At 49.1% G+C, this 6,342-nt stretch overlaps 1 non-coding gene and 1 pseudogene across 1 annotated transcript; both read left to right on the top strand.

Moving 5' to 3' along the window:
• Nucleotides 1-5,590: 5,590 nt before the first annotated feature.
• Nucleotides 5,591-5,745, top strand: LOC131292129 (5.8S ribosomal RNA). The gene has a single exon (XR_009189824.1). It is a non-coding gene; the product is annotated as a 5.8S ribosomal RNA (ribosomal RNA).
• A 487-nt stretch (nt 5,746-6,232) lies between these two features.
• LOC131292127 (large subunit ribosomal RNA) overlaps nt 6,233-6,342 on the top strand; it is a 7,035-nt pseudogene continuing 6,925 nt past the window's right edge.

Raw genomic sequence — 6,342 nt, 5'->3', positions numbered from 1 at the left:
CAAAATGAGATCGAGCGATAACAGGTCCGTGATGCCCTTAGATGTTCTGGGCTACACGCGTGCTACAATGTGGGTAGCAGCGTGTCTCCTATTCCGAGAGGAACGGGAAATCACTCAAATACTCACTTAGTAGGGATTATGGATTGCAATGGTCCATATGAACTCGGAACTTCTAGTAAGTGCTGGTCATCAGCCAGCGTTGAATACGTCCCTGCCCTTTGTACACACCGCCCGTCGCTACTACCGATGGATTATTTAGTGAGGTCTTTGGAGATGATCGTTCGCTGGATCCTCGTGAACCGCGTCTGCTTTATCGAAGTTGACCGAACTTGATGATTTAGAGGAAGTAAAAGTCGTAACAAGGTTTCCGTAGGTGAACCTGCGGAAGGATCATTAGTGGCCAAGTGATCCTTCCAGAAGTCCGAACCTGCGGGTTGAGACTTCGGCACAAGTTGCCATATGATAATTGACGAAACACTATAGAAGTCCGAACCTGCGGGTTGAGACTCAGGCACAAGTTGCCATATGAAAGTTGACGAAACACTAACAAGTCCGAACCTGCGGGTTGAGACTTAGGCACACGTTGCCTTATACATGACTTCGAACAAATACACAAGTCCGAACCTGCGGGTTGAGACTTAGGCACAAGTTGCCTTATACATGACTTCGAACAAATACACAAGTCCGAACCTGCGGGTTGAGACTTAGGCACAAGTTGCCATATGAAAGTTGACGAAACACTAACAAGTCCGAACCTGCGGGTTGAGACTTAGGCACACGTTGCCTTATACATGACTTCGAACAAATACACAAGTCCGAACCTGCGGGTTGAGACTTAGGCACAAGTTGCCTTATACATACATTGGCCAAATAAACAGAAGTCCGAACCTGCGGGTTGAGACTTAGGCACAAGTTGCCATATTATATTCGATCAAACACTAAGTAGTCCGAACCTGCGGGTTGAGACTCAAGACCGTAACAAGATGTCACTATACAAGTCCGAACCTAAGGGTTGAGACTTAATGCGATCTAGATACCAAGTTGACATCCAATACCTGTTGAGCAAAACCAAAGATTCCCTGTTCTCGAATGATTACACTATATAACAGGGAATCATGAAGAAATCAAGCAAGCGTGAAACAAAGTCATCACTTGGGCATGCTCGATAGCCAACCACATGACCTTAACCTAAGAGAGCATGCAAACCACATGATACCTATAAACGATTAACCCGCCCTAGTTCAATCGTTCACCAAGTGATGACTTCAGTATGGCTAAGAGAAAAACTTTTAAATGGGAAAAACTCTAAGTCCGAACCTCCGGGTTGAGACTTCCGCGTCGGAGGTGGGCGCACCTCCTATCCGAAAGATGATGAATCAGGGGTGTTCGGTCAGCAATGGTCGGATGCCCCGTCGTAGTCCAACTATGACAATCAAAGTCAAGACCTCCGGGTTGAGACTTTCCGCGAGTACAAGCATAAAGGAACACGGACCAAGCCGTACCGAGAGAATCGGTACTAGAGCCCTCGTGGTTCTACATTGAGAGAGCCCTCGTGGTTCTCATTAGGGGCTTTATGCAAGTCGTACTCAATACTGTGGTGTGAAGTATAAAGTATAGTCTTCGCCTGGTCCACGCTGCTTCGGCGGTCCTGGGTAAGATAGTTCATTCTAGCTTGCCCTATAGTGGAATGAGGACACTTAATGCTTCGTCTTTTAGCGGCGGCTAGACTCCTCCTCACGGGGAACGAGTTGACGCACACAGCGGCGGCTTACGCACTATGGCAATCATGGATGCCTGAAGATTCCGTGAAGTTCTCCCCTGGTCCACGCTGCCTCGGCAGTCCTGGGTAAAATGGAATATTTCCAGCTTGCCCTATAGTGGAAGAGGACTATCCAACAATACAAAGTCAAGACCTCCGGGTTGAGACTTTCCGCGTCGGTGGTGTCGCGCACCGCCTATCCGAAAGATGGTGTAACAGGGGTGTTCGATCAGCAATGGTCGGATGCCCCGTCATAGTCCAACTATGACAACCAAAGTCAAGACCTCCGGGTTGAGACTTTCCGCGTCCGGAGGTACGCGTACCGCCTACCCGAAAGATGGTGTGCTTCTGGGGTATTCGATGAGTCGGATACCCCGTCGTAGTCCAACTATGACAATACAAAGTCAAGACCTCCGGGTTGAGACTTCCGCGTCGGAGGTGCGCGCACCGCCTACCCGAAAGATGATGAATCAGGGGTGTTCGATCAGCAATGGTCGGATGCCCCGTCGTAGTCCAACTATGACAATCAAAGTCAAGACCTCCGGGTTGAGACTTTCCGCGAGTACAAGCATAAAGGAACACGGACCAAGCCGTACCGAGAGAATCGGTACTAGAGCCCTTGTGGTTCTACATTGAGAGAGCCCTCGTGGTTCTCATTAGGGGCTTTATGCAAGTCGTACTCAATACTGTGGTGTGAAGTATAAAGTAGTCCTCGCCTGGTCCACGCTGCTTCGGCGGTCCTGGGTAAGATAGTTAATTCTAGCTTGCCCTATAGTGGAATGAGGACACTTAATGCTTCGTCTTTTAGCGGCGGCTAGACTCCTCCTCACGGGGAACGAGTTGACGCGCACAGCGGCGGCTTACGCACTATGGCAATCATGGATGCCTGAAGATTCCGTGAAGTTCTCCCCTGGTCCACGCTGCCTCGGCAGTCCTGGGTAAAATGGAATATTTCCAGCTTGCCCTATAGTGGAAGAGGACTATCCAACAATACAAAGTCAAGACCTCCGGGTTGAGACTTTCCGCGTCGGAGGTGCGCGCACCGCCTATCCGAAAGATGGTGTACCAGGGGTGTTCGATCAGCAATGGTCGGATGCCCCGTCATAGTCCAACTATGACAACCAAAGTCAAGACCTCCGGGTTGAGACTTTCCGCGTCCGGAGGTACGCGTACCGCCTACCCGAAAGATGGTGTGCTTCTGGGGTATTCGATGAGTCGGATACCCCGTCGTAGTCCAACTATGACAATACAAAGTCAAGACCTCCGGGTTGAGACTTCCGCGTCCGGAGGTACGCGTACCGCCTACCCGAATGATGGTGTGCTTCTGGGGTATTCGATGAGTCGGATACCCCGTCGTAGTCCAACTATGACAATCAAAGTCAAGACCTCCGGGTTGAGACTTTCTAAGAGTACAAGCATAAAGGAACACGGACCAAGCCGTACCGAGAGAATCGGTACTAGAGCCCTTGTGGTTCTACATTGAGAGAGCCCTCGTGGTTCTCATTAGGGGCTTTATGCAAGAAGTACTCAATACTGTGGTGTGAAGTATAAAGTATAGAGTCCTCCACTGGTCCACGCTGCTCCGGCGGTCCTGGGTAAGATAGTTCATTCTAGCTTGCCCTATGTGGAAGAGGACTCAATACCCTACCTGTTGAGCTTGAAACAAAGTCATCACTTGGGCATGCTCATATTGCCATACACAATTACATTATATTCGAATGAGCATGCAAGCGACCCTATATAGACCGAACCAAAACGATAGATACCGCCGTAGTTCACCCCCACCAAGTGATGACTTCAGTATGGCTAGTGTGTGAAGTATAAAGTATAGTCCTCCCCTGGTCCACACTGCTTCGGCGGTCCTGGGTAAGATAGTTAGTTCTAGCTTGCCCTATGTGGAAGAGGACACAATACTTAATACTTAGAGTACAAGCATAAAGGAACACGGACCAAGCCGTACCGAGAGAATCGGTACTAGAGCCCTCGTGGTTCTACATTGAGAGAGCCCTCGTGGTTCTCATTAGGGGCTTTATGCAAGTCGTACTCAATACTGTGGTGTGAAGTATAAAGTATAGAGTCCTCCACTGGTCCACGCTGCTCCGGCGGTCCTGGGTAAGATAGTTCATTCTAGCTTGCCCTATGTGGAAGAGGACTCAATACCCTACCTGTTGAGCTTGAAACAAAGTCATCACTTGGGCATGCTCATATTGCCATACAATATTCCATTATCTACTAATGAGCATGCAGCTATATGATTATAACCTGTAAACGATTACCCCGCCGTAGTTCAGCGCTTCAACCAAGTGATGACTTCAGTATGGCTAGTGTGTGAAGTATAAAGTATAGTCCTCCCCTGGTCCACACTGCTTCGGCGGTCCTGGGTAAGATAGTTAGTTCTAGCTTGCCCTATGTGGAAGAGGACACCATACTTAATACTGTGGTGTAATGAACAAAGTATAGTCCTCCACTGGTCCACGCTGCTTTGCAGTCCTGGGTAAGATAGTTAATTCTAGCTTGCCCTATGTGGAAGAGGGCATACAAGACAAAGTATAGTTCTCCCCTGGTCCACGCTGCTTCGGCGGTCCTGGGTAAGATAGTTAATTCTAGCTTGCCCTATGTGGAAGAGAGCATACATGAACCAAGAACGAAGGTTATGATCGAGGAATGATTCGACAACTAACCGATGGTATGAAATGTGAAGAATTCAAGCAAGCACACAATCAAGTCATCACTTGGGCATGCTCGATAGCCAACCTCATGACATTAACCTAGTAGAGCATGCAAAAACCAATATATATGTAAACGATGCCCCTCCCTAGTTCAGCGCTTCAACCAAGTGATGACTTCAGAATGGCTAAATCAAATCGGTTCAAAACATACCATCGGTACCCTATTGAAACACACAAGTCGATATCAAACCTCATGATTGTGTAGTCCTCCACTGGTCCACGCCGCTTCGGCCGTCCTGGGTAAAATGGAACATTCCAGCTTGCCCTATGTGGAAGAGGGCACATTACTCAATACTGTGGTGTGAAGTATAAAGTTCAGTTCTCCCCTGGTCCACGCTGCTTCGGCGGTCCTGGGTAAGATAGTTCATTCTAGCTTGCCCTATGTGGAAGAGGACACTTAATACTTCGTCTCTAAGCGGCGGCTTGACTCCTCCCTACGGGGAACGGGTTTACGCGCACAGCGGCGGCTTACGCACTATGGCAGTCATGGATGCCTTACGTTTCTATGAAAAGTGTGTTCCTCCCCTGGTCCACGCTGCTTCGGCAGTCCTGGGTAAGATAGTTAGTTCTAGCTTGCCCTATGTGGAAGAGGACACGAAGACTTACTGTGGTGTGAAGCATAAAGTTCAGTTCTCCCCTGGTCCACGCCGCTTCGGCCGTCCTGGGTAAAATGGATTCATCCAGCTTGCCCTATGTGGAATGAGGACACTTTATGTTTCGTCTCTAAGCGGCGGCTTGCTCCTCCCTACGGGGAACGGGTATACGCGCACAGCGGCGGCTTACGTTATGGCAGTCATGGATGCCTTACGTTTCCATGAAAAGTGTGTTCCTCCCCTGGTCCACGCTGCTTCGGCAGTCCTGGGTAAGATAGTTAGTTCTAGCTTGCCCTATGTGGAAGAGGACACGTAGACTTACTGTGGTGTGAAGTATAAGGTTCAGTTCTCCCCTGGTCCACGCCGCTTCGGCCGTCCTGGGTAAAATGGATTCATCCAGCTTGCCCTATGTGGAATGAGGACACTTTATGCTTCGTCTCTAAGCGGCGGCTTGCTCCTCCCTACGGGGAACGGGTATACGCGCACAGCGGCGGCTTACGCAAGTTAGTCACCCTCGGCAGTGGATCACTCGGCTCATGGATCGATGAAGACCGCAGCTAACTGCGCGTCATAATGTGAACTGCAGGACACATGAACATTGATAAGTTGAACGCATATTGCACGTCGTGGGAACCTACCATGATGTACAGATGACTGAGCGCTTATATTTGAGAAATGTATCGCATACATTTAACTACGCCGTGACACCCGTCACGAGACGTGCACCATGATGTTAACTAGGGTCGCGACGACCCGCTAGCATTAAAGAACCCGTGGTTTACAATATACTGGCATTGGAATTCGAAGTATTTAGAGCGTCCGTGTTCCCGCGTGAGGCGGAAGTACGAGGAGAAGGCGTGCTTGTGGTGTCTGTGGTGGTGTTTACTGATGTCTAGCTTCAGCTTATTTATTTATTTAAATAGAAGCGAAGATGTCAAAGTAGCGTCGAAGCAGCAGCGGTAGCACAAATGATTCAAGTATGGAAGTTGACCAAAGGAACACAAACAAACTAGCGTATGGGCAATGGAAGGTATCAGTGAGTTAAACCACACGCGGGCTAACAGCCCGTTAACCGAGTCCAACGGTACATATTGGACATTGAAACAAAGTAGTCGCAAGCCAGATGTGACGATAACAACCGCAAGGTACATAAGCCTCAGTTCATGTGTGACAACCCCCTGAATTTAAGCATATTAATAAGGGGAGGAAAAGAAACCAACCGGGATTCCCTGAGTAGCTGCGAGCGAAACGGGAGAAGCTC

Source organism: Anopheles ziemanni (assembly GCF_943734765.1).
Source record: "Anopheles ziemanni chromosome X unlocalized genomic scaffold, idAnoZiCoDA_A2_x.2 X_unloc_33, whole genome shotgun sequence".
In the NCBI taxonomy this organism is placed as follows: Eukaryota; Metazoa; Arthropoda; class Insecta; order Diptera; family Culicidae; genus Anopheles; species Anopheles ziemanni.
This window is presented reverse-complemented; position numbering and strand designations above follow the sequence as displayed.